Here is an 8,846-nt window from a genome sequence, read left to right as displayed (position 1 = left end):
CTGACCTACGCCACTCCCAGCCTCAACTAAATCAAACTAGAAAAACAAAAGTCCCTCCCTAGTGTGGCCATGTCTCAGCAAATATTTAGAATATACTTGTGCTGGAAGATACAGTCATGTTCTGTCTAAAACTTTAACTTAAGTCCTGCTTACCTGGGAACCACAGGGGTGGCTCTGACTGTGGCCAACTCTTATCAGTTTGCTGCAGGCATTTCTGCCTCCAGGGCCAGAAGCAAGGGAACCCTCACATTCCCCAGGAAACCGGGGCAGCCATCACCCGTCAACAAAACCCAAGGGAATGGAAATGTGAATTCTGTACACTTTTAGTGTTTTATTGTTACTTTTTGACTTTTGGCTCTTGGGAGTGTAGACAGCGGGCTGAATTTGGCCTGTGGTAGGGCGTTTATCATTTCTTGGCTTAGACCATTCATGATTTATCCTCCGGGAACAGACACACTGGTACTCAAAATCAGTGCTTCGTTAATGAGATGGACGGGAGGTGGCTTCTGGAGGCAGCTGGCTGAGGGTGCCACAGACTAGAGTTTTCTGTCCTGGAGACCTTGTGCCCGTGACTCTGTGAGACTGCCACTGACTGTGGGTCACTCAGCCTTTGCCTCTCAGGCTCTTATGTGCCCTCTCAAACTTGTGTCTCCCTTAGAAGCCATTTCAAAACTGAAAGGTACTCTCTGACTGGAGGAGGGAAATGCGGCCTTTCTTAACATATGTTAGCTCAGTTTCTTTGTTCGCTTTCTGACACAGAGGCTCACTATGCAGCTCAGGCTGGCTTTGAACTTGTGAACTTCCTGCTCCAGCCTTCTGAGTACTGGGATTACAGGCATGTGCTGTTGCTTCTGGCTTAATTGTGATTCCATTATTCTTTCTGGGTCATGTCTGTTTAAGCAGTGGAGATGAGCAGACCCCTATGGTCATTCATGTCACTAGGTTTTATTGTCAAATCATGTCCAGTGATGGGGGTGACCTCATCTGAGCGTAGAGAGCTTCATCATGGAGGGCTGTTGTTTTTGCTAGGAGAAGGCAACGAGGCTGTAGCAGCTCCCTTCTGCTGCACTGCCTGGCCCAGGGAAGAAAGTCACACACCCAAGCAGTTGAGTCCTGCTGTCTGACTCCCATGTCTGGAGCAGAACTCCAGATGGTGCATGTTTATCTGTGGTTCGAACCCAATTAGGACAAATTATCATTTCTTGGGTTTGATGCGTCTCCTGGGCATCCTTACGAAGTCAATGAAACCACACGAGTTCGAGTCGTTTCAACGTTTCCATCAGCAGCTTTTATGGTTAGATTTAGAAACTGGTTGTAAAAAACTGGCTTCAGACCCTAACTAGGCAATACCAGGCAATTTTGTTCTTTCCTGTCCAAAACTTGGAGGAATTCCCCCCTAGGCAGTGTGAAGAGAAAGAGTAAGATGATGAATGTCTGGCCTTTGAAAACGTCTGACTCTTCTAAAAGAGTGTGTATTCATTCTGGGGTTTTGAGGTGAGTTAAATAAATGAATAGAAAGGATAAAAATCACAGCAGCCTCCATCAGCTGAGCTTTCGAGCTGCGCCCCCCCCCCCCGCCCCCCCCAACAACGTTTTGTTTGCTGTTGATGGAACTCAGGGACTTGCACATGCTAGAAAAGCATTGTCCCTCTGAGCCACACCCCCGACTACTGTGGTTTTGAGTCTAGAGAAGAATTATGGGATATGGACTGAGTTCAAATTCTGAGAAGAAAGATCTTGGTTAACTTTTGTATGAGACCTGGTTAATGAAGAGAATGTCTTATTGATCAAGCCGAGCCTTGGTTATCTTTCCTGAGAACAGATTGCTCTCAGTTGCAGGGTTCACTTGGCAGATGTGGCACCTTGCCGAAGCACCATGGCATGTCACCTGTTTGCACAAAGGTGCTCAAAACTCTCTTCACCTTGCATGCAGTAATTCCATTGGCTTTTTTCCCTTTCACTGGATCGTGGACTGGGCTGTGTGATCATGAGGGATAGGTCAGTGTCTACACTGCCGGGAGTTCCTGAGCGTTGGGAGGCCACCAAGTTCATGCCTCTGGAGTCACTCCCCTTCCCAGGATGTACTTCAAGGGAAGTGAAAAGTCCTGTAAGTGTCAAGTTGCTACTCGATCTTCCCCCTAAGAGCCTCTTCTTCACCAGTGATGACCACATCATCATAAACACTCAGGAGAGACATGATGTAAAAATGAAATTACTGAAAACAGTTTTTTGGACTAACACTTAGCTTTATATAAACTCACAGACAATCCTATGAGGCACTCAGGCAGATTATGGGTTTGAGCAAAGCTGGAAAATTGCTGCCATTATATTGTTATTATTAACACCTTGTAATTAGCCCTAAGGAATCTCCAAGTTCTCTTTCTTGATTTGGCTTTAATGAAGGAAAATTGCTACCTTGGCAAGTTGGATGGCGCCCGTTCTGATTAACCTTAAGTATATAGGACTATTATTTTGAAAATGTTTGCTGTCATGTGAATATTAACATTACATACAACTGAGAAAAGATTGGGAGTGGGGGTGGGGAGGGAGGCCCACTCTCTCTTCTGCTTCCCACCCACCCGAGGGAGATGAATCACAGGCTTACTTCAGCTGTGGTTCTCGCTTGGTAGATCAAGAATGAAAGCCTTGTTAAGGCCATGACTGCAGTGTCTACACCTTTGCCAAGCTCTGGTGGCAAGATGGTTGGCTGCCAACTTCTCACCCTGTTGATTGCACGGGCAGATGGGGATTTGATGGATGCACTGAAAGTGTTGCCCACCCACCCCCACCCCCGTATCAAGATGGGGGCTGAGATCCCAGGGGAGTTAGCTAGCATCTAGTACAATAAAGAATTTGCATTTGCATGTCCCAGAACACTTCAGAGGCCAGGTACTGTGTCTCCGATGAGGATCCCTCTACACATCCCTCAACTTCCCTCCCACAGGCTGGGCGCCTTGTTCATTATCTTCTCTGGGAAGACCATCTATTAAAGAGAACTCGTTTGATCTTATCTATAATTAATTTGTATTTTGATAATATAGAGGAGGAATTTTTATGTGTGATGATTTACCTGTTCATTATCTTTCTCTTTTGAACTCTTGTGACCGCTTAATAACTCAAGTCCGCGCGCGCATGGGGACTGGCATTCTCCCCACCCACCTTGCAGGAAGAGGAAGGTGTTGCCTCTCTCAGGAGACAAATTGCTTTAAATAATGAGTTTGTGCAAAATTAGTCATACATAATTGAAAACTTCTATAGATGAATACCAAGTAACCCGAGACGATCAGTTTACATAGGTGCCTGAAGCCGGTGTTGCCGGTAGTGAAGTCCCAACTCACACTAGACCTTGGCAGTAAGTCGCTGTTTTCATTAATTTGCTTGTGTCTTTTCCCTTCCCATGTTTTCTCCATGAACTGATGAGAAAAGCTTACTTGGAATGAGCCAAGGACAGCAAAAACACAATGTCAACATAACAGTGCTAAGACTAATACGAAGGGGCTGGCTTTTCCCCTAGGTGAGCAGGAAGGGGTGGGACCTCGGAGCAAAACACTTCCTGAGTCCTGGAGTTCACTGACTCACGATGGCCAACACTGCCTGTGATCCTGAAAGCCGAAGTCTAGAAACTTCCCTGTGCATTGACATTTTATACACCTTTCCCAACACCCATTCTAACTGTAAAATACACCGTCATCAATGTTGTACTCTTTTTGTGAGATGTAATGGCTTCTCTATGCTTGGTATACATTAGCTCGAGGGGCCGAGGCACTGCCCAGTGACAGAGCAGTCTTGCAGTATACTCAAGGCCCTGGGTTCTAGCCATTGCACCCCAAACTACAGTGTAATGCAACACAGCGCAGTAGCTTGAGATCAACCCAGAACTGAATCCCGCTCTTGCCTCTGACCAAGTGGGGTAATCTGGGCCCATGCATTTTAACTCCCTGGCTTGCAGGAGCTTGGTGGGCTTCCAATGGGATGCAGGTTACTAACTGGATAATGATGAACAAATGCCTAGCACAAATGGAGTGCTTCCTGCGGTCACCCTTTCCCCTCCCCGGCAGGTCTAGTGGGCTTAGCAGATGTCCCAATAAAGTCTTTGCTCCTGGGACTGCGGCAAACATTTTATCTCCTGGCCAGTCTCAGTTTCTCTTGTGTATAATGGGCTAATGAGACAGCTGCCTGTCTCTTGGGATGAGAAGAGGATGAATGAGCTTGTGTTTATAAAGGGCTTTGAGCTCTCCCTCTGAATCGCTTCAGATGTACTTTTATTGGCATATTAAGACTTCCATCATCTGTGGGAAAAAAATCCAAATAGGAAAACATAACCGTAATTCAAAGGAGCTAATGAGGATATTATGTGTAAGAATTCACCACCTTGGTTGCTTGTTTATGGAGTTGTCTCAGTTGGTAGGGAGCATGCCCGTTCTAGCCCCAAGTGTGAGGCAGTGCTTTGGAGCTCGTTCAGATGCTATTACATTCCCCAGGAGGAGGGCTGGGGCCAGGGCTGTTGTCTGGAAGCTCATATGCCCTCAGAGCAGCAGTGCCAGACAGAGGTGCATTACCAAGATCAAATGCGCCCGGGGAAGGGAGGCCCTTTCTAATCACATAGACTCGTCTATCCCCCACCATTAAAAGAGAACAAAAGTTATATCTTGTTCACCTTAGTCAAGATCTGCCTCTTCTGGATCCCTGTTTGGAGGGCAGAAAACATTAGCATGAGTAAAATGGCACAGCTATTTCAGAAGAGAACAGCTCTGGATGGAGGGGACTCTAAGGCCCTCACAGCTCAGCTTTGTATTCGTTAGCTTTCGTCTGGGGAGATAGGTATTTTTTCTTATCTCCAATCTTTATAAAGTGTAAGCCCACAAACGCACTGCATATGTGTTTTATGTGCTGTGTGTACACCTATGCTTATACACAGGACATTTTATCCTTGGTCTTTCCTACTCTCAGAATGCCTCCTTAAGGTGATCCCCACCCCATGGATCAGATGGTCTTTAGCACAACGTGAGATGACAATCTGTGTGTTGCCGAAAACACAAATCCTAATACTTCACTTCTCAGTACTAAATTTCATTGATTTGTTTATTCATTATCTTCTGTGTGTGAGATTTACCTGCATGTGTGCATATGCAGCACAAGCGTCCCCGGTGCCTGTGGACATCAGCTGGAGACCTGGATTCCCAGGGACTGGAATTACAACCGGTTGTGAGTTGCCATGGGGATGCTGGGAATTGAACCTGGATCTTCTACAAGAGCAACAAATGGTCTTAACTATGTGCCCTCTCTCCAGGCCCCTCAGCATTATTTCTTGTAAGAAAATCTTGGAAAGACGCTGAAAATTCAAAATAAAAGACCCATTAAGTAAGTTATGGTCTATTCATGAGTAAGGCACTCGAGACCAATGCGTGGATTCCAGCTGTTTAGAGGAGAGAGCTGCCCAGGGAAGAGAGGGAGCTACCAGCCCTGTGCTGTGCAGGGCAGTCAGCGCTTCAGCCAGCTGTACAACACACAGGGCTTCCTCTCTCTTCCCTCCCTCCTTCCCTCCTTCTTCTACTTCTTCCTCCCTTCCCCCCTTTCCTCTCTCTTTTCCCTCCCTCCATTCTCCCAGTCTTTACTTTCTTATTCCCTACCTCTCTTCCTCCTTTCCCCCTCCTCCCCCCTTCCCCCTTTCCACTTTTCCATCTTTTTTCTTTTTGGTTTTTCAAGACAGGGTTTCTCTGTGTAGTTTTGGTTCCTATCCTGGATCTCACTCTGTAGACCAGGCTGGCCTCAAACTCAGAGAGATCTGCCTGGCTCTGCCTCCTGGGTGCTGGGATTAAAGGCGTGCACCACCACCCAGCTTACTTTTCCATCTTTTATTGTAGTCTGTGTTTTCTATAAGGAACATGTACAATTATATACATAAAATGGGGAAAATGTAAAAGTGCAGGAAACTCTCTGGCACTGCAGATTTCTGCAAGGCTGCCCCTTGCACAACGGTCTGACGGTTATATATGACAATACAGACCTTACTGTAGCTAGAGTTTTCCAGCCTGGCCCACAGTCAGGACAAATCTCTCTCGCTTGCCAGTCCCACAGCCGCTCAGACCCAACCAAGTAAACACAGAGACATATTGCTTACAAACTGTACGGCCGTGGCAGGCTTCTTGCTAACTGTTATTATATCTTAAATTAATCCATTTCTATAAATCTATACCTTGCCACGTAGCTCGTGGCTTACCGGCATCTTCACATGCTGTTTGTCATAGTGGCGGCTGGCAGTGTCTCTCTCTCAGCCTTCCACTTCCCAGGTTTATTCTCCTCCTTGCCCTGCCTATACTTCCTTCCTGGCTACTGGCCAATCAGTGATTTATTTATTGACCAATCAGAGCAACACATTTGCCATACAGAACATCCCACAGCACCTTACATTTGGTTTTCTGTTCCCAGGTCCTCATTGGAGGGCGGTAACTGCTCACACTCACACACTTCTCCATCTGTAAAGACAATTAATCAATGGCACTTGCTATTCAGGATCCATGGAAAGCCCCAGTGAGGCCCAAACAGGGAATGAAGGTGAGCGTGGCTCAAAGAATCTAGTTTCTTTTTCTGGACCCTTCCATTGCCTCTGCTGGGTCTCAATGTGAGATGTCCTAGCTTACACCATTGCTTCTCCACACTTCCTAGTTTGTATTACACAATGTGACGTCAATTGCTCTGACTCTCTAGGGATTTGCCATATGTGTTGAGGGCAGAGTGGGTAGTAGGTAGACAAACAGAAACATTTCCAAATTGATGAAGGTATTTGTAGAAGTTCAGCAGAAGTGATTCCTACAGATTTAGCATGAAAGAGAAATGAATACTTTGATGAATCTCGGATGTAAGCCTTCCCCTTCTGGAAATACTTCCTGCTGTCAGAAACTGACAATATGGAAATGGAAATGAGCCTTCCCCTTCCGGAAACACTTCCTGCGGCCAGAGACTGACAATATGGAAGTGCTGTGCTCTACTTGTGTTAGACTTCTCTCTCTTGGGCTTTTCTTGCTGCTGTAGATCTACCCAGAAGCCACTTCTCAACTCATCTCCATCCTTATTGACTCTCTCCTGCTGCCCCCCAGGGACACTTCTGACTCTGAGGTAGATCAGCTCTCTGTTAGCTATTTTTAGAACTCACTGTATTCTCCTTTGCCTCCTTGGCCATTCTTAAGATCATAATTAGATAGTTACATGTGTAATTATTTAATGATATTAACAGCCAGCAGTTAATTAGCACTTACTAAGAAGCCGGCGCTGAACTAAATGCCTTAACCCTGAGCTCATCATCAGTCAATCTTCATGACAATGCTATGGAGCATTATTATTATTGTTGTTATTATTGTCACTTATAAGAGGCTCAGAGGGTTTATCCAACTAAGCAAAAGCTGCACAACCTGATAGTAGACTCAAGATTAATATCCAAACCACTTGCCACCAAAGCCTGTGTACACTGACATAGGTCTCCCCACTAAACTGTGACCTCTTCAACATGCTCTGGATTCTAGCCCAGGGCCTTCATAACCGTGAGCAATGGATTTCTGTGGTTTTCAAATTACACTGTAGGTACATTCTAGAATGTGAAGGACATGGCCAGCTCTGTGAAAGCCCATGACCCATCTGGGGCAGGCAGGTGGGCGTTTATAGCAGGTGGGCATAATGCAGCCCATTCATATGAAAATCTAACTGTTTGATGTCTCTTGAAAAGATGCAGCATCATTGGAGTCTCATGGAGAAGGTTAAAAGGGACCCAACTTCTGCTTCCCACCCACAGAGAAGGTGCTCATCATGACTTTATCCCTTTCCCAAAGATCCCGTGTGTTCTCATCAGCACATGAATGGGGGAACCTTTAGTCCATAGCAAGTCATCAATGGGATGTTCTTGAATACTCAATTTTCTTCCTTCCAAGCATATGGTAGGATTATTCTCTATTCTTTTCGACAAAGAGTAGTCATGTGACTCTCTCGGCTCATGAAGTATAAGTGTATTTGACATGTATTTCTCCTGACTGAATGGCCCAAGTCACCAGTTGACCCCATATGTTCCATTTTTCTGTTTTGTTCTGCTGTTCATGCAGAGGGAGAGTGCAGATTTTTGTCAGGTTGTTTCCCTGTATGACTGATGAGAACAGAGCCTCTATCAATACACACCAGACAGCATGTTATGAACAAAACTGTTGTGCTCATTGAGATTTGAGGATCATTTATTATCACAGCATCATGGGACTCATCCTGAACGACATTTACTATAGAAACTGATGCTCTTGGTTACTCTCCAGAAATCTGTGATAAGACCCTACTGCTAAAGACACTACATGAGTCATAGGACATGGAGAAATCAAGCTGGTTATGACTGGAAGCTGCTGGATTTCATAGCACCAGATGCTCTAGGCATGTTAATGGAGCAGAAGAGTCATCGACGGTCCTACCCAGTTGTGAATTCTGTGAGCTGTAGTCATGGCTAGACAGGAAAGATAGGCCCACTAGTGCTACAGTTATGAGGGTAACCAACCACTTTCTGATTAGATTTAAAGCCCATTCCACAAGGCAGAACTCTTGCTTGGTATTACCAACTGGTCCAAAAACCCATGACTGCTAAGGGATAGGCTCTAAGGAAGAACCTAATACTATTATTTTACTAAATGGCTATAATAATAACTTTCCCCCAAATTCTTATCTTTATACCCATATGCATCTCTCAAGCCTCATCAGAGAAGCTTCTTGTTCTGAGTGGATGGTGATTAATACATAGACTTAGAGTTAGTCAGTGGACAGAATAAGAGACTGTGGGTGGCTCAGCTCTAAATGGGCCAGATGTATCACACCTCCTCCTC

General features: G+C 45.4%; 1 long non-coding RNA gene across 1 annotated transcript; it reads right to left on the bottom strand.

Annotated features, from left to right (window-relative positions):
* Positions 1–5,140: 5,140 nt before the first annotated feature.
* Positions 5,141–7,521, bottom strand: LOC131910301 (uncharacterized). Its single transcript, XR_009379091.1, has 3 exons — positions 7,410–7,521; positions 6,405–6,476; positions 5,141–5,246 (listed from the first exon to the last, which is right to left on the bottom strand). It is a non-coding gene; the product is annotated as an uncharacterized LOC131910301 (long non-coding RNA).
* Between the last annotated feature and the right edge of the window lie 1,325 nt (positions 7,522–8,846).

Source organism: Peromyscus eremicus, chromosome 5, assembly GCF_949786415.1.
Source record: "Peromyscus eremicus chromosome 5, PerEre_H2_v1, whole genome shotgun sequence".
Taxonomy (NCBI): domain Eukaryota; kingdom Metazoa; phylum Chordata; class Mammalia; order Rodentia; family Cricetidae; genus Peromyscus; species Peromyscus eremicus.
The sequence above is the reverse complement of the archived record's forward strand: the minus strand, read 5'-3'. Positions and strand labels throughout refer to the sequence as shown.